This window comes from Somniosus microcephalus, chromosome 12, assembly GCF_052327205.1.
Source record: "Somniosus microcephalus isolate GS21.2 chromosome 12, FLI_Smic_1.0, whole genome shotgun sequence".
Classification (NCBI taxonomy): Eukaryota; Metazoa; Chordata; class Chondrichthyes; order Squaliformes; family Somniosidae; genus Somniosus; species Somniosus microcephalus.
Genome location: NC_140998.1, coordinates 192,960,937 through 192,979,257, shown reverse-complemented (window position 1 = coordinate 192,979,257; position 18,321 = coordinate 192,960,937). Strand labels below are relative to the sequence as shown.

Genomic DNA, 18,321 nt, shown 5'->3' with positions numbered 1-18,321 from the left:
GTTTGTGAAGACTGCGAGACATTTTTTATTGAAGAATGCCCTGTGCATGGTCCTCCAGTGTTCCGAAAGGACACGGTGGTGGAATTCGGTCAGCCAGACAGAGCACGTTTAACCCTTCCGGAGGGTCTCAGCATAGCGACTTCAAAAATTCGAAAAGCTGGTCTTGGTGTATGGAATGAAGGGCAGGTTATTCCCAAAGGCATTCACTTTGGACCCTATGAAGGAGTAGTATCAAATGAAGAAGCAGAGGCTGTCAGTGGGTATTCATGGGCGGTAAGTGACTACTGTCGTTATCAAGTTCCTTAATTTATAAAAAAGTTCAGGACTTATTGGAATTTATTTTCTATAAATTATCCAAGGTTCCCATTCCTGGTTGCTACTCAGTGAGTCCTACTGGTAGACAGCGAGTGAAGACAGAATTAATCTTTGCTGTGAGGCCTCTTGTGTTCACTTAGCCTGTCAACACATGGAAGTGTTCACAAATGAAGAATGGATTACTGGGTGTGTCTATTGTAGGGCTGGGAGCAGCCACGGAACTACCCGAACATGACTCACCACCATCAGGAAGCGAGAAAGCAAACATGCTCCTATCTGACTGAAACCCACCAAACACCACCACAGAGGAAACAATTGCAATTCACCCCACTGAGACCAAAGGTGTATCAAAGTTCACAGCACCTTCCCCACAGCTGATAATGTCAGTGCTGAGAGAAAAATCCTCTCACCCCACTGAGGCCATAGCAGACTCCCAACTATTTATAAAAACTCTGCCACCTGCCCCGCCCCCAGCTGAGGCAACATGTTCACACTCTGAAACAAAATCCCTCACTAGAATTCCTCCCCACCCCGCTGCCAGCTGAGGCAATTATTGAAATCCGTGGCCGCGAATTCCGAAGTTCCAGCGCTGGCCGGTCAGGCTGGTTTTGCTGAGAAATGGTGGCTGCCTTGCTTTCGGTGGGTCCTGCGGTGGCCGCCATTTTACAAGGTCGGTTGTGCTGCCGTTGCCTGCGCATGCCCCAGATAGTTAGAGGAGACAATTCGTCACATCAATGGGCTGGATTTTCTCAATGGAGACAAGTTGGAGGCGGGACTGTTGCTTGTGTCGCTGTCCCGCCTCTACCTTCGTCTGACCAACCAGAGGGATTTTCCCCTGATTGATCTTGTTAAGCCCGCCCTGCTGGCTCAGCAGGCCAATTAGGGAGGAAGTCACTGACAGAGCACGTGAACGTCAGACGTGCTATCTGTCAAGACTTCTTGACAGAAAAAATATCAGCGTTTGTCAGCTCTGTGAAGCTGTGAAACACTGACATTCTCTGTAGTTTGATGAGTACTTGTGTCCAGGACTCATCAAACCTTTCAATTTGTTGATTTCACATGGCTGTTGGTTCGGAGGATCCAACAGCCAGTCTGTGAAATCGACAAGGAGGATGTCGGGTCTCCCGATCCAGAGAGGATGAAGGCTGTAGGAAGAAAACAAGGTAAGTGACCATTTTTTTACACTTGTCACTCACCTTACATACTTACCACTCCACACTTGCACCTATCACTCACCTCTATATCTTACTTCCAGGTACCTCCGACCACCGAAGACCTCCTCCACATCACCTCCAACCCGGCGGGGTTCTCCGAGGTCGGGAAGCCTTCAGCTGTGAAGGTAAAATGGCACTAATCCTTTCTTCTGCCTGTTAACAGGCAGTTAAAAGTATTTAATGCCTTTCCCGCCTCCAGGAGACGGGACCTGAAGCAGCACATCTTCCCGCCTCCTGGCACTTCTGCTACTTTACTGGCTGTCCTGCCTCCTCAGGGCTTGGAAAATCCAGCCCAATGAGTGTCGAACGCTGGTTTGACACAATATCTGCCATTTTTGATATGCCGCTCCATTTTGCATCCTCTCCCTATCACAACCAGCTGACCATACGTTCAGCAGCAGGAAGGACCTCCCAGGTCTGCTATTTAAAGGTATCATCAACAACTTACAGCTGACTTGCTTTTTGATCTGTCCTGGCTCTGGCACAATTTGTGCGGCTGTTTGGAGCTTTCTACAGTTATTTAATGTTGTTGAGGTGACAGGGACCTTGCTACTCATTTAAAGGCTTCTGCTCACACCACTTGCTCCCAGTCATGGGGTCTCTACTTGCAGTCCCCCTCGCGCTCGAGTATGACGGAGATGGAGCAGAGGTCTTCCAAGAGCACTTCTTCTACCTGTGCTTAAGCCAGGAGCAGTGTATTAGGAGGCTCCGCTTCACCAAGGAGGCAGTCACAGAACTCTGCCACCTCCTGCAGCTGAACATGCAGTCTCAGAGCTCAGCAGCTCTCCCAGTGGCCCTGAAGTCACCGTGGCCCTAAATTTTTTCGCCAGTCTGGACCAGGAGACATAGCTAACATCTCCCAGTTTGCTGTCCATCGCTGCAACCAGGAAGTCACAGAGGCTCTCTACTCCAGGAGAAGGGACTTCATTGTCTTCTCTCCAAACAGAGAGAAGTAGGAGGAGCGTGCATGTGGCTTTGCCAGGCTAGCGGGATTCCTCATGGTGCAGTGCGGCATCGACTGCACACTTGTGGCTTTGCGGGCACCGCATACCAATCCTGAGATATTCCGTAACTGCAAGGGCTACAACTCACTTAATGTGCACTTGTGCGACCATGTCCAGCACATCATGATGGTGAATGCCTGGTATCGTGGCAGCAGTAACGATGCCTTCATCCTGCACCAGACCGCTTTGCCAGCAGTCTTTGAACCACCACGTCAAACCTGAGGGTGGCTGCTTAAGTACAAGGGCTATCCACTCTGCTCCTGGCTGATGAGTTCCCTCCACAACCACACCACTCATGGCCAGCTCTCATATAACGACAGCCATGCTGCCATGAGGAGTCTCATCGAGCAGACCATTGAGGTTCTCAAGCAACAGTTCCACTGCCTTGTCCGCTCGGGAGGAGCACTCCAGTACAAGCCGGAGCGGGTTTCCCATTTCGTGGTGGTCTGCTGCATGCTCCACAACTTGTCCACATGAGGGCACAGCCCATGCCACCACGGGTCCATCAAGCCTGTCCCATACAATTGTGATACCTTGTGTATCACAATATATACACTCCACCCCACCCAAAACCATAAAATACCAAGGCCAATTTGGGAAAGAAAAATCTGGGAAATTCCTTTCCGACCTAACTAGGTGATTGAAACTAGTCCAGGAGATCACTCTGGTCCTGAATTCCCTGCAGTATCTACCTTCTGTAAGAGGTGATCTCTGCCCCAGCCAGAAACAGGTCCAGCTCTCACTTGAAAGAATTCAGTGAGTCCGTGTCCACCACACGAGACGGCAGCCTGTTCCCGAGGTCCACTATTCTATGGGAAAAGAACCACCTCCTGACAGCTAACCCAGATCTAGCCTTATACAACTTAAATTTGTGATCCCTAGTCACACAGAAATCACAGAATCACAGAAACCCCACAGTGCAGATAGAGGCCATTTCGGCCCATCGAGCCTGCACCGACACATATCCCACCCGATCCCCGTAACCCCTACACCAAGTCCTTCCTAACCTATTTAATTGAAACAAACTATCAGCTGGAACACAATCATTCCCTTCACCCCTTCATTATCTTCTGAACCTCAATCAAATTCCCCTTAAGTCGACGCTTCCCTAAAGTGTAGAGTTCCAACTCTTTTAGCCCATTTGATAACAAAGATGCTATCCTGATAAATAAGAGAGGAGGAGGGGGAGGAAGTGAGCAGGCAGGCAGCACATCCCCGATCCAGATGGGCTGTCCATGAGCACCTCAAGAGACTCTGGTTGCAGTGAGTGAAACCCCAGATCACCGTTGCTCACCACTTCCCCATCTTACCATCCCTCTGTCACAGAACATCACAGCGTCCTCCTGGGCACAAAGCTGAAATGAGAGCCAGCACAAAACACACATTTCAAACATAATTTATAAATTTATCAAATTCAAATCAAAAGAACAAAGTCAACTAATCACCCTTGTGCATTCCCTTAGTGTCTGTCTTAAGTGTGCCTTTTCCTACTCTAGTGCTCCTACGAAATGCTCCCCCAGTGGCTGCAGCAGCTGGTGGAAAGCTGCTGACTTTCAGTGGGGAGACTACAGATGGGCCTGCAGGACGACCTCGAGCAGCTCTGGCCCTAGAAAGCCCGGCTGTAGACTGCACCACCTTGGTATGGGCGGCAGAAGTCTGGGCTGGCTGGTGCAAGCGCACTGGCAGGGTGGAGTGCTGGGAGTATGAATGCTGTCTTCTTGCTCCACGGGGTTCTTGCTTCACGCGGCCACTGCCACTCCCTCGGGATGGGGCCTCAGCACTATTAGCCACCTGTTGGAGCACAGATTGCTGGACTGCTGTGACAATCTGCAAGCACTTTTCCACACTCGTAAACCCAGCCACAATGGCATCAGTCTGAGCTTGCAGGGCAACAAGTTGAAACTGCAGGAGAGCAGTCTGCGCTTCCACTGCAGCAGTGCGACGTTGGGTCGCTTCCGTTGTGCTACAATGGAAATGTGAGTTTGTCCATCACACCCAGCATCATGGTTGGGTCCACAAGTTCTCCAATGGAGTTGCCCATTATTTCCACCCTGGAAATCATGGGCTCCAAGCCCAACGCAAAAACCCATAATATTGGAGCCGGACTCCTCCATGCTGCTTGACACTGACCAGAGGCTCTCTGGCAGGCTTGCCATTACACCAAGCATTTTTGTGTGCAGGCCCATCACCCTCCTTCTGAAGGCTGCCCCATCGAGAACATCATCTGAGTCCTGTGCAGCAGAACTCGTGCGTAATCTCGCCCTGCGGGGAGCTGGCACCCGAGCTACACTTTACCCCTGGCTTGGCTGCAGCTCACTCATGCCTGGTGATTCACCATGTGCAGATCCTGCCTCTATACTACCCTCTAAAGTACAGGCAGTGCCATTTGCTAAGCTGGTGTCTGCGCGTGTCAGTTCCAGTGCTGCTGTGTCTTCTTCTCCTCCATCACTCTCCTCCTCCAGAACTTCAGAGACAGGCTGGGCTGCTGGCAGTGCTTGGTATCTGAAAGGAGAAATGCACAAGGGTCGGGTTGTGCTGAAGTAGGAGGGAAAGCCAGATATCCATGCATACACCATCAGCAGCGTGCAAGTGAAAAGAGATTGTGGGATGAGGGATAGTAGGCTGTGAGAAGAAGGATTAGGTATAAGCATACCGTCATCATCAGCAATGTTTTTTACTTCCGCGCTCACCACAGACTCTGTCACTGCCCCAACAATTATTGCGAGCACTACTTCCTTCAAGTCCATGAGGTTCTCAATTCTGACTTACCCTTCTTACTTCTTAGGCAGTCCCTCGGAACCGAGGATGACTTGCTTACACATTAAACATGAGTTCTCAGGTGACTGATGAGTCCAATGCAGGACCTACAGTCTCTGTCACAGGTGGGGCAGACGGTGCTTGCAGGGGAGGGTGGGTGGGGTGCTTGGGTTGACGTGCGCTCCTTGTGCTGCCTGTGTTTGATTGCCGCTTCCTCCCGGCAAAGAGACTCTAGGTGTTCAGTGCCTTCCCGGATGCTTCTCCTCCATTTTGTGCGGTCTTGGGCCAGGGATTCCCAGGTGTTGGTGGGGACATTGCACTTTTTCAAGGAGGCTTTGAGGGTGTCCTTGAAGCATTTCCTCTGCCCACCTGGGGCCCTCTTGCCGTGTCAGAGCTCCGAGTAGAGCGCTTGATTTGGGCGTCTCGTATCGGGCATGTGGACGATGTGACCAGTCCATCGGAGCTGATCGAGCGTGGTCAAAGCTTCGATGCTGGGAATGTTGGCCTGAGCGAGAACACTGACGTTGGTGCGCCTATCCTGCCAATGGATTTGCAGGATCTTGCGGAGGCAGCGTTGGTGGTACCTCTCCAGTGCTTTGAGGTGCCTGCTGTAAATGGTCCATGTCTCTGAGGCATACAGGAGGGCGGGTATCACTACTGCTCTGTAGACCATGAGCTTGGTGCTGGGTTTGAGGTCCTGGTCTTCAAACACTCTCTTCCTGAGGCGACCGAAGGCTGCACTGGCACACTGAAGGCGGTGCTGGACTTCGTCATCGCTGTTTGCCCTTGTTGACAGTACTGCCACCCGATGACCCTTCACCCATCTGCTGGTGTTGCCGGAGGTTGTGCGCCAACTTGGCCTGCAAGAGAAAGGGAAGTGTCAGTGAGTGTGGTACAATATGTTTGGGTGATGTGCCTGCCATGGTTAAATAGCTGGCAATTTGTGCAAGGTGTGAGATGTGGGTGTAAGTCTTCCAGCAGTGGTAAGTGTGTGAGGTATGAGTGGTGCTGGCTAGAGATTGTTGGTAGGTGACTGATGGGGGTGCGGTGCATTGAACAGTGTGTGCGATTCATGGCACAGATGGTGGGATATGGTATTTGAAGATGCATTTACTCACCGTGACCAGTCGTGTGAGGTCACTAAACATTTTGCGGCACTGGATCCAACACTCATCATACTGACGGCTTCAGCAGTCTCCACCCGCAGCCTTCTTGTGTCCGCGGGCCACCTGCCCCCTGTTGGTAGAGGACCTGAGGATGTCATAGAACCTCCAGGATCAAGGCCTCCAGTGCCACATCAGAAAATCTCCTTGCCCTTTTTCTTGGCTATTGGGCCATGGTTTTCTCCACAATGACAATGAGGTGTTTGTGCAAAAAAGCACTTCCCCTGTATTAGAGCCTTGAACAAACTTTATTGGCCACGAGACTCCACCCAATATTGGCCCCCCGAATCAGCACTAAGACAGTCAGCAGCACATTTCAGTGCTACAATCATTATAATGAGCAGGCAGCATGAATTTTATGTGCTGCCTGCACTACTTTGAACGGGCGTGGGCACATCGTGCTGCCCGCGCCTGTTTTTGGGCCTTATCCAATTTCTAGGCCTGTCTATTGCATTCTTAGCTTGATTCCCCACTCCTGTTTTTGAGGAATAGAGCCTGTTGGTATTGGATGGCCTTGTAGCTGTTATCATTTTAATCCAATGGCTTTGTACTGGAGCCAAGGTCAACTAAGAATGAGCCTACATTCCAGTACTTTCTTCATCTTCTGATTAATTTAGTCCTGCTGCTCTAATTCAGGTATTATCCTATTAAAGCAGTTCCAGGAGATTCCCAGAGCCTGCTGTCATTGTATTTATGAACAAAGGTGAGTCAGGAGTCACCTCAAACAACTCTCATCATTCCTAGTTTCAGAATGCATTGAACAGTAGTTGCCAAATCCTGGGCGCTCTGACAATACAGTAATTCAGGGACCTTTCCCGACTTTACAAAGCTTCCTGAAACTGTTCAGCACCATTATACTATTTTTCGAGCTCCTATGCTACATCATTTCAGTCCCAGCCATCGTGCTGATCTGGGCACTCGGATGAAAAGGTATAATCACAGGACACAGGTAAGAGGAAGGTCAATTTTTACTCAAAGAAGTGGGAGGCTATGTACTAGAATCTTGCAATATGTGTTAAGCCTCATGACAGTCTAATATAAAGATAAAGTTGCTTTTAAAATTTTTATTAATCCAGTCTTTTTATCAAAACACCTTTCTGCAGATTAGCAAATCCAACAAGGATTTTGAATACATTGATGCAAAGGATGAATCTACATCAAATTGGATGAGGTGAGGGAAGACTGATACCATATTGTGAGGATCACAAGATAGTAACGGATGAAGAAGATCATTTGTCCCATTTCATTTGATCCATTCAGTACAATATCCCACCCAACAGCCAGTCAGCCTCTCATTCTGGGTGGCTGTGGCCGAGAAAATGAGCCAAAATTTTGCTCGCGGCCAATAATGGCGCCCCAAACGGGGCGATACTGAATTTTTTCCCATTGTCTTTCATATCTACACTGAGGGCTAGATTTTCGGGGAGCCGTCAGGCGGGGTTTCAGGCGTGTGGGGGTGGGGGGGGGAAATCCCAAATTTGGGGGTCCCAACACCATCCCGCCCAATACCCAGCCCCACGTAAGTTTCAGGAGCGGCGGGTACTCGCCCCGCACTGGGACCCGCCAAAACCAGGCAGGAAGGGATTAGTGCCAATTAACTGCCTATTAACAGGTAGTTAACAGGCATTTTTTAGCCTAATCCCTATTTTGAGGGGTTTCATGTGGGTTTCCTGACGGCTCCAAATCACGCCAGGTTAGTGAGGCGGGCCGTCGGGTTGAAGTAGTTGGAGGGGTCGCGATATCGGCGCTCAGGTAAGTGATGGGTGCATGAGTGCAAAGGTAAGTGTGTTTGGTGTGTCTAAAGTGTGTAAAGAACTTTTACCTGTACTTATCTTAACAGCCTTTCTTCCTGTAGCCGTCGGGAGCCCATCACTCAGCCGGAACTGAAAGCTGAATGGCTGCGATCTGTCAAAAGTGACAGTCTTCAGCTTTGAGTGCCGGTGACAGTTCTAACTGAGTCTGCATAGAAGGACTCCGCTTAGAACTCAGAGTGTCAGTGTTTCACAGCTTCAAACAGCTGTAAAACACTGATCTTTCATATGTCAAGAACTCCTGACAGATGAAATTTCAGTCTGTGACGTCACCTGTTGCCGGGTGGCCCTTAATTGGCCGGATGTCGAAGTAGGCGGGTCAAAAACCCGAAAGTGGAAGTCCCGCCTTCTTCCCGACAGGTTCGGCAAAATCTACCGTTGAGTGTCCTCTCCTGACAGTATGTTTGAATTTGAAATTTGTCCATGGCTGGGGACATGTTCTCTCATTCTAACTCACTATACTAATATGCTTTACATTCTGTATTCATTTCACAATTTTAACTTATTTTTGGCCACTTAAATATTTGTATGTTATGTTCCAGGTTTGTTAACTGTGCCAGAAAGGAGGAGGAGCAGAAGCTTGTAGCCTTTCAGCACTGCGGCAAAATTTATTACAGGACCTGCAAGCCTGTTCCTCCTCGGTGCGAGTTGCTGGTCTGGTATGGTGATGAATATGCCAATGAACTCGGTGTCAAATGGACCACAATGTCGGTGGCAAAACAAGAACCAAAATGTAAGGATTCTGACCAAAATTGGGAACTGTAGCCAAAGTATCATTTGTTTTCTGTTACAGTCTCAAAGGTGTTTGATAAAGTGCGACATAATAGACTTGTTAGCAAAATTGAGGCCCATGGGACCATGGGATCAAAGGGGGAATGTTAGCGTTGATTCAAAATTGGCCATGAGACAGAAAGCAAAGAGTAGTGCTGAATGGTTGTTTATGAGACTGGAGGGAAGTATACAGTGGTATCCCCCAGGGGTCAGTATTAGGACCCCTGCTCTTTATGATCTGGACTTTGACAATTGGGGGCATAATTTCAATGTTTGCAGATGACACAAAGCTTGGAAACGTAGTAAACAGTGAAAAGGATAGTAGAAGTTTTCAGGAAGATGTAGATAGACCAATGAAATGGGAAGTCACATGACAGATGAAATTTAATGCAGAACAGTGTGAAGTGATGCATTTTGGAAGGAAAACTGAGGAGAGGCAACAGACACCTTGGGATTCACATACTCAAATCTTTGAAGGTGGCAGGGCACATGGTTAAGTCTATTAATAAATTATTTGGGACCCTAGGCTTTATCAATAGAGGCATGGAGTACCAACGCAAGGAAATTATGGTAAACCTTTATAAATCACTGTTTAGGTCTCAGCTAGCGTATTGTGTCCAAATCTGTGCACTACACTTTAGAAGGAATGTCAAAGCCTTAGAGAGGTTGCAAAGGAGATTTACCAGAATCATACCAGGGATGGGAGACTTCAGTTATTATCTCATAGTAAAGGATCCTCTGGGAAAGAGTGATCATAATATGATAGAATATCACATTGGGCTTGAGAGTGAAATACTTATGTCTGAACTAGTGTCTTAAACTTAAATAAAGCCAATTACATAGGTATGCGTGGTGTGTTGGCTATGGTAGATTGAGAAATTAGATCAGAAGATCTGATGGTAGATAAACAGTGGCAAACATTTAAAAACATATTCCAATATTCTCAGTGAATATACATTCCTTTGAGAATTAAAAACTCCTGTTGAAAACTGATCCATCCTTGGCTAACTGAAGAAGTTAAGAATAGTATTGGATTAAAAGAGGCTTATAATGTTGCAAAGAATAGTAATAAGCTTTAGAGACCATCAAAGAATGACCAAAACATTGATAAAAAGGGACAAAATAGAATAGGAGAGTAAAGTAGCAAGAAATATAAGAACAGATTGTAAGAGTATCTACAAGTATGTAGAACGGAAGAAAGTATCAAAAGTAAGCATTGATCACTTAGGAGCTGAGACAGGAGAAATTATAATGGGGAATAAGGAAATGGCAGAGACCTTAAACAAATATTTTGTATCTGTTTTCACAGTAGAAGACACAAAAACATACCAAAAGTAGTGGGGCACCAAGGGGCAAATGAAAGGAAGGGAAATGATTAAGAACAGTAGAGAAAAAGTACTTGAGAAAATAATGGGACTAAAAGCCAACACATCCCCTGGACCCCTACATCCTCGGGTTCTACAAGAGATAACTGCAGAGATAGTGGGTGCATTGGTTGTGATTTGTCAAAATTCCCGAGATTCTAGAACAGTCCCAGCGGATTGGAAGGTAGCAAATGTAACACCACTATTCAAGAAAGGAGGGAGAGAGAAAACATAGAACTACCGTCCAATTAGCTTGACATCAATTGCCGAGAAAATGCTGGAATCCATTATTAAGAAAGTGGTAACAGGGCATTTAGAAAATCGTAATATCATTAGGCAGAGTCAACATGGTTTTATGAAAGAGAAATCGTGTTTAACAAATTTATTAGAGTTTTTTGAGGATGTAACTCGCAGGGTAGATAGTAAATTTGGATTTCCAAAAGGCATTCGATAGGGTGCCACATAAAAGGTTGTTATGCAAGATAAGGGCTCATGCGGTTGAGGGTAATTTATCAGCATGGATAGAGGATTGGTTGACGGACAGAAAACAGAGAGTAGGGATAAACGCATCATTTTCGGGTTGGCGGGCTGTAACTTGTGGGGTGTCGCAATGATCAGTACTTGGGCCTCAGTTATTCACAATTTATATTAATAACTTAGATGAAGGGACCGAGTGTAATGTATCCAGGTTTGCTGACGTTACAAAACTAGGTGGGAAGGTAAGCTGTGAGGAGGGCACAAAGAGCCTGCAAAGGGGTATAGACAGGTTAAGTGAGTGGGCAATAAGGTGGCAGATGGAGTATAATGTGAGGAAATCTGAGGTTATTCAGTTTGGTAGGAAGAATAGAAAAACAGAATATTTTTTAAATGGTGAGGAACTATTAAATGTTGGTGTGCAGAAAGATTTAGGTGTCCTCATACAGCAAGCACAGAGTTAGCAAGCAGGTACAGCAAGCAAATTGGATGGCAAATGGCAAGACGGTCTTTATTGTAAGGGGGCTGTAGGACAAGATTAAGGAAGTCTCGCTACAATTGTGCAGGGCTTTGGTGAGACCACACCTGGAGTACTGTGCACAGTTTTGGTCACCTTATCTGAGGAAGGATATACTTGCCTTAGAGGCGGTGCAACAAAGGTTCACTGGATTGATTCCTGGGATGAGTGGGTTATCCTATGAGGAGAGATTGAGTAGATTGAGCCTATACACTGGAGTTTAGAAGAATGAGGGGTGATCTCATTGAAACATATAAGATTCTGAGGGTGATTGTAGGGTAGACTGAGAGGCTGTTTCCCCTGGCTGGACAGTCGAGAACCAGGGGGCAGAGTCTCAGGATAAGGGGTCGGCCATTTAAGACTGAGATGAGGAGGAATTTCTTCACTCAGGGAGTTGTGAATCTTTAGAATTCTCTGCCCCAAAGGGCTATGGATGCTGAGTCATTGAGTATATTCAATGCTGAGATAGATAGATTTTTGGAATCTAGGGGAATCAAGGGATATGGAGATCGGGCGGGAAGGTGGAGTTGAGGTCGAAGATCAGTCATGATCTCATTGAATGGTGGAGAAAGCTCGAGGGGCCGTATGGCCGACTCCTGCTCCTAATTCTTATTGTTCTTATATAATATAACATAAAAACAGAAAATGCTGGCAATACTCAGCAGGTCAGACAGCATCTGTGGAGAGAGAAACAGAGTTAACGTTTCAGGTCGATGACCCTTCGTCAGAACTCTTATGTTCTTATGTTATGTATAGAGACTAAAGAAGCTGGGGTTGTTCTCCTTATAATACTCCTGTGAAGTGCCTTGGGACGTTTTACTGCGTTAATGGCGCTATATAAATATAAGTTGTTGTTGTTATTTATAAAGATACAATGAGCTTCATTGCACTGTTGGGGCCTCTGCAACTCCCAGCCAGTTCCCCTGCTCTTTTATTCAACACTTGCTGTTTAATTTTCTGTCCTGTTTTAAGAAAACTGATTTTCACGCTGGTTTATAAAAGTTATTGAAAGAGTATTGATATCTACCTTGTTCCTTGGAGGATTTCAAAGACTGAATGTATGAACCTTGAAATCTTTGGCAGTATTCTTTAAAGGATGTGTTTATTTGCAACACCTAAAGCTCTGATTGGTTCCCTTGGATGACAAGTCCTGATTGCTGATTGGTCCCCTTGGAGGACAAGACACACCCAGCAGTTTCTCTGGAATGTGTAATTAGATCCTCCCAGCCGAAGTAATCAGTGACTTTGCAAAGTGTAATTCGAGCCATTCTGACTGCGTACTCCAGACAGAACAGAGCTCACTTGGAACAGACAGGGCTCACCCTCGCGGGTTAAGACCATCTCCCACCCCACAAACAAGTTCCTGACCTCTCCACCCCGCCCAACTTCCTGACCCCCCCCACCCCACCCAACTTCCTGACCTCCTCCCCACCCCACCCAACTTCCTGACCTCCTCCCCACCCCACCCAACTTCCTGACCCCCTCCCCACCCCACCCAACTTCCTGACCTCCTCCCCACCCCACCCAACTTCCTGACCTCCTCCCCACCCCACCCAACTTCCTGACCTCCTCCCCACCCCACCCAACTTCCTGACCTCCTCCCCATCCCACCCAACTTCCTGACCCCCTCCCCACCCCGCCCACCTTCCTGACCTCCTCCTCACCCCAAACAACTTCCTGACCTCCTCCCCACCTCACCCAACTTCCTGACCCCCCTCCCCACCCCCACCCAACTTCCTGACCCCCCTCCCCACCCCACCCAACTTCCTGACTTCCTCCCCACCCCACCCAACTTCCTGAGTTCCTCCCCACCCACCCAACTTCCTGACCTCCTCACCACCCCACCCAACTTCCTGACCCCCTCCCCACCCCACCCAACTTCCTGACTTCCTCCCCACCCACCCAACTTCCTGACCTCCACCCCTCCCTCCCTCTCTTTCTCCCTCCTCTCTCCCTCCTCCCTCTCTCTCTCCCTCCTCCCTCTCTCACTCCCTCCTCCCTCTCTCTCTCCCCCCTCCCTCGCTCTCTCCCCCCTCCAATCTCCGCTTTCTTTCGGCCTCCCCCCTCTCTCTATGCCTGCTCCCTCTCTCTGCTCCCTCTCTGCCTTTCTCTCTGCCCGAATCTCTCTCCCTCTCTCTCCACCCCACACTCTCTGCCCCCAGCTTCCTCTGCCCCACTTTCCCTCTCTCTCTCTCTGCCCCACTATATCTCTGCCACACTCTCTCTCTCTCTCTCACTCTCTCTCTCTCCCCCACTCTCTCTCTCTCTCTGCCCCACTCTCTCTCTCTCTCTCTCTCTCTCTGCCCCACTCTCTCTCTCTCTGCCCCACTCTCTCTCTCTCACTCTCTCTCTCTCTCTCTGCCACACTCTCTCTCTGCCCCACTCTCTCTCTCTGCCCCACTCTCTCTCTCTCTCTCTGCCCCACTCTCTCTCTCTCTCCGCCCCTCTCTCTCTCTCTCTCTGCCCCTCTCTCTCTCTCTCTGCCCCCTCTCTCTCTCTCTGCCCCACTCTCTCTCTCTCCGCCCCTCTCTCTCTCTCTGCCCCACTCTCTCTCTCTGCCCCACTCTCTCTCTCTCTACCCCACTCTCTCTCTCTCTACCCCACTCTCTCTCTCTGTCCCACTCTCTCTCGCTCTACCCCACTCTCTCTCTCTGTCCCACTCTCTCTCTCTCTGTCCCACTCTCTCTCTCTCTCTGCCCCACTCTCTCTCTCTTTCTCTCTGCCTCACTCTCTCTCTCTGCCCCACTCTCTCTCTCTCTCTCTCTGCCCCACACTCTCTCTCTCTGCCCCACTCTCTCTCTCTCTCTCTGGGACTGGGGTGTGGGGTCTGGGACTGGGGGCAGGGCTGTGACTGTGGACTGGGGGCGGGGCTGTTATTGTGGACTGGGGCGGGGCTGTTACTGTGGACTGGGGGCGGGGCTGTTACTGTGGACTGGGGGCGGGGCTGTGACTGTGGACTGGGGGCGGGGCTGTGACTGTGGACTGGGGGCGGGGCTGTGACTGGGGGCGGGGCTGTGACTGTGGACTGGGGGCGGGGCTGTTACTGTGGACTGGGGCGGGGCTGTTACTGTGGACTGGGGGCGGGGCTGTTACTGTGGACTGGGGTGGGGCTGTGACTGTGGACTGGGGCGGGGCTGTGACTGGACTGGGGCGGGGCTGTTACTGTGGACTGGGGCGGGGCTGTGACTGGACTGGGGGCTGTGGCAGGACTGGGGGCGGGGCTGTGAGTGGACTGGGGGCGGTGCTGTTACTGTGGACTGGGGGCGGGGCTGTTACTGTGGACTGGGGGCAGGGCTGTGACTGTGGACTGGGGCGGGGCTGTGACTGTGGACTGGGGCGGGGCTGTGTCTGTGGACTGGGGGCGGGGCTGTGACTGTAGACTGGGGGCGGGGCTGTTACTGTGGACTGGGGGCGGGGCTGTGACTGGGGGCAGGGCTGTGCCTGTGGACTGGGGGCGGGGCTGTGACTAGACTGGGGGCGGGGCTGTTACTGTGGACTGGGGCGGGGCTGTGGCAGAACTGGGGGCGGGGCTGTGTCTGGGGGCTGTGAGCGGGGCTGGGACTGCCCTTTAAATCTCCACACACTATTGATGATTCCCCCCTCACCACTTCATTCACTGGAGGAGGCTCTAAATTCACAATATTAACATATAAAGAGCCCTGCGGTTACACTGAAATAACCACAAATTGTACTACCAAAAGAAACTTTTGGATGATTCATTACACTGACAATTTCTCTTTCTTCCTTCTCCAGCAGGGCAACAAGTGCACCGAGATGAGTGCCATCCTTGCCCACATTGCAATGTTGCTTTTACCACTGCAGATTTTCTTCAGAAACACATCAGAAGACATCCAGAATCCAGTGGACAAATTTCAGCAGGGCAATCTCCTCCTTCCAGCATAAAGTATCTTGCACAACGCAAAAATGGGCAGGGATGGTTCACACAATCTGTCCACAGGAGAGAATGTATAAAATCAGGAGATTTTCACCTAGACCAGCAGATCCACACAGAAGAGAGGCCGCATAAATGTAGTGAATGTGGAAAGAGTTTCACACGGGCAGGGCACCTCCATAATCACCAGCGGATCCACACAAGAGAGAGGCCATATAAATGTGCTGAATGTGGAAAGAGTTTCACACAGGCAGGGAACCTACACAATCACCAGCGGATCCACACAAGAGAGAGGCCGTATAAATGTGCTGAATGTGGAAAGAGTTTCACAGTGTCAGGGGCCCTCCATAGACACCAGCGGATCCACACAGGAGAGAGGCCGTATAAATGTGCTGAATGTGGAAAGAGTTTCACAGTGTCAGGGCACCTCCATAATCACCAGCGGATCCACACAGGAGAGAGGCCGTATAAATGTGCTGAATGTGGAAAGAGTTTCACAGTGTCAGAGGCCCTCCATAGACACCAGCGGATCCACACAGGAGAGAGGCCGTATAAATGTGCTGAATGTGGAAGGAGTTTCACAGTGTCAGGGCACCTCCACAAACACCAGCGGATCCACACAGGAGAGAGGCCGTATAAATGCGCTGAATGTGGAAAGAGTTTCACAGTGTCAGAGGCCCTCCATAGACACCAGCGGATCCACACAGGAGAGAGGCCGTATAAATGTACTGAATGTGGAAAGAGTTTCACACGGGCAGGGCACCTCCATAGACACCAGCGGATCCACACAGGAGAGAGGCCGTATAAATGTGCTGAATGTGGAAAGAGTTTTGTTTACATCTATCAATTGAAAGCTCACACGTGCTTTGAAACCTGCCGTCATTGTGGGGAATTCTTCAAGGATTCAACAGCTTTCAAAATTCACCTGAGAAAATGTTCCGAAACATAATGAAGAGAACGGTAACCAATTTATAATTTGACTAAGTTTAAATATTTCTTTCTATTTGAATGGCCTTCAATAACCACTAGTTATCTCAAATATTACTCATATTTATAATTCTTACCTATCACTCTTTATGATAATATTTGTGTGTGGATTAAGATGGAATATAAGGGTAAATTCCACAATTCCTCACTCCCAGTGAGGGTTGGAGATGTGGGGCTCTGTTGCTGTAGCCTAATGTCTGACCCACTCACTCTGAAATTGTATCTTCTGACTGGGATTTCAAAATGTTCCCTCTGATATAAACTGCAGCATCTGCAGAATGTGTTTAATCTCCGTGAGTCTTTGTCCCACCGAGCTGTCACAGCCCCTTTATCCTGATGGTGAGAGATCGCTGGGATCGATGTTGTCTTTATTCAGTCTGGTTACATCTGCTTTGGTAAAGGTGCCGATCACAAAATATACTGTGTTAATAAATATAGTGACTGAAAAATTGTTGCCCATGAGATTTCGTGAACAGATGTTCAGTAAAATGTTGTTATTGTAGTTTTCAAAGTTTAAGAAAGTGTCGACAAGAGTTTAAGCAGAAGCTGAATTTGAAAATTGTAAAGTTGGTTGAAATGTGTAATTTATTTGACACAGGCTCGACAGGACGAAATGTGTTTTAATTTGTATTATTCTGTATTGTATTTAAAATATTTCCATGCAAACTGGTTGATCTGCGTCTACATTGTCCAAGTAAAATCTATGTTGGTGTACAGAGTTATTCAAACATTATTAAACAAGCAAATTGTGATCTGATTCATTGTCATTGAGCAGTTTATTTAATGCTAATATATTTTAGCCTCTAGCCGGTTACAGATAGCGGTCGAGGGCACAAAATTGTGAAAGATAAATTGTTTTACAAGATGGCTCCTAGGCTGGCAGCTCCCGAGGGAGCTCCTTGGCCATCCGTTGCCATCCTTTGCTCTTTCTCCCCCAGTCTCCTCTCTTCTGCTGTTTATGTTCCCCTGGCTCTAATAGTGGGTGCAACAAAAACACATGATCTGGTCATTATCACATTGCTGTTTGTGGGAGCTTGCTGTGCACAAATTGGCTGCTGCGTTTCCCACATTACAACAGTGACTACACTTCAAAAGTACTTCATTGGCTGGAAAGCGCTTTGAGACGTCCGGTGGACGTGAAAGGCGCTATATAAATGCAAGTCTTTCTTTTTATTCTGAAATTGACTGAATTGCCTCTGATCCGAGGGGAGTCAGGCGGAACGTTTGTTGGCAGGGCGAGGTGCGCCGGCCGGTGGGTTTAGCGCGGGGACGTGGGGCCGGAAGGAAGATGGCGGCGCCCATGTGAGGGGGAAAAGCAGCTTCTTGTTGTTTAAAAGAGGATGAAAATCGGGTTTAAAAAACCCGCCAGAGCCGCGGAGAAAGAGCCGCCCTGGGAGTGGGCACCCGCTAGCCGCCGATAAGGAGTTGGGGTAAGTGGGGTTGGAGAGGCGCCGGGATCGGGAATGAGTGGGCGAGCTGGGCCCTGGAGACTAGGCCCAGGTCCCCCTCCTCTCCCCTCCCCCAGCCTCAGGCCCAGGACCCACATTCAGCCCAGTTCAACCTGAGCAGCACTTTCACATTCCACTCAAACTTCTCATTCACTTCAACCTCTTACACTTAGTCACACTTAAAAACATTAGCTCATTTTAACCCCTCTTTAATTTTATTGTAATCTATTTGATTTAAAAAAACATGATCTTAATTTCTTAAATATAAATTTATTTTCTATTTTTAAAATCTAACCTTATTAAAAGAAAGAAAGACTTGCATTTATATAGCGCTTATCCCTCAACCAACATCACTAGAAACAGATTATCTGGTCATCATCACATTGCTGTTTGTGGGAGCTTGCTGTGCACAAATTGCCTGCCGTGTTTCCTACATTACAACAGTGACCACACTTCAAAATACTTCATTGGCTGTAAAGCGCTTTGGGATGTCTGGTGGTAGTGAAAGGCGCTATATTAATGCAAATCTTTCTTTTAAATGTACTGGGTCCAGTCCGTGTGGTGAAGGTGCTCCCACAGTGCTGTTAGGGAGGGAGTTCCAGGA

General features: G+C 48.6%; 1 pseudogene; it reads left to right on the top strand.

The window, feature by feature from the left end:
• Positions 1 to 2,527: 2,527 nt before the first annotated feature.
• On the top strand, positions 2,528 to 17,026 carry LOC147109822 (uncharacterized; annotated as a pseudogene).
• The last annotated feature ends 1,295 nt before the right edge of the window (positions 17,027 to 18,321 follow it).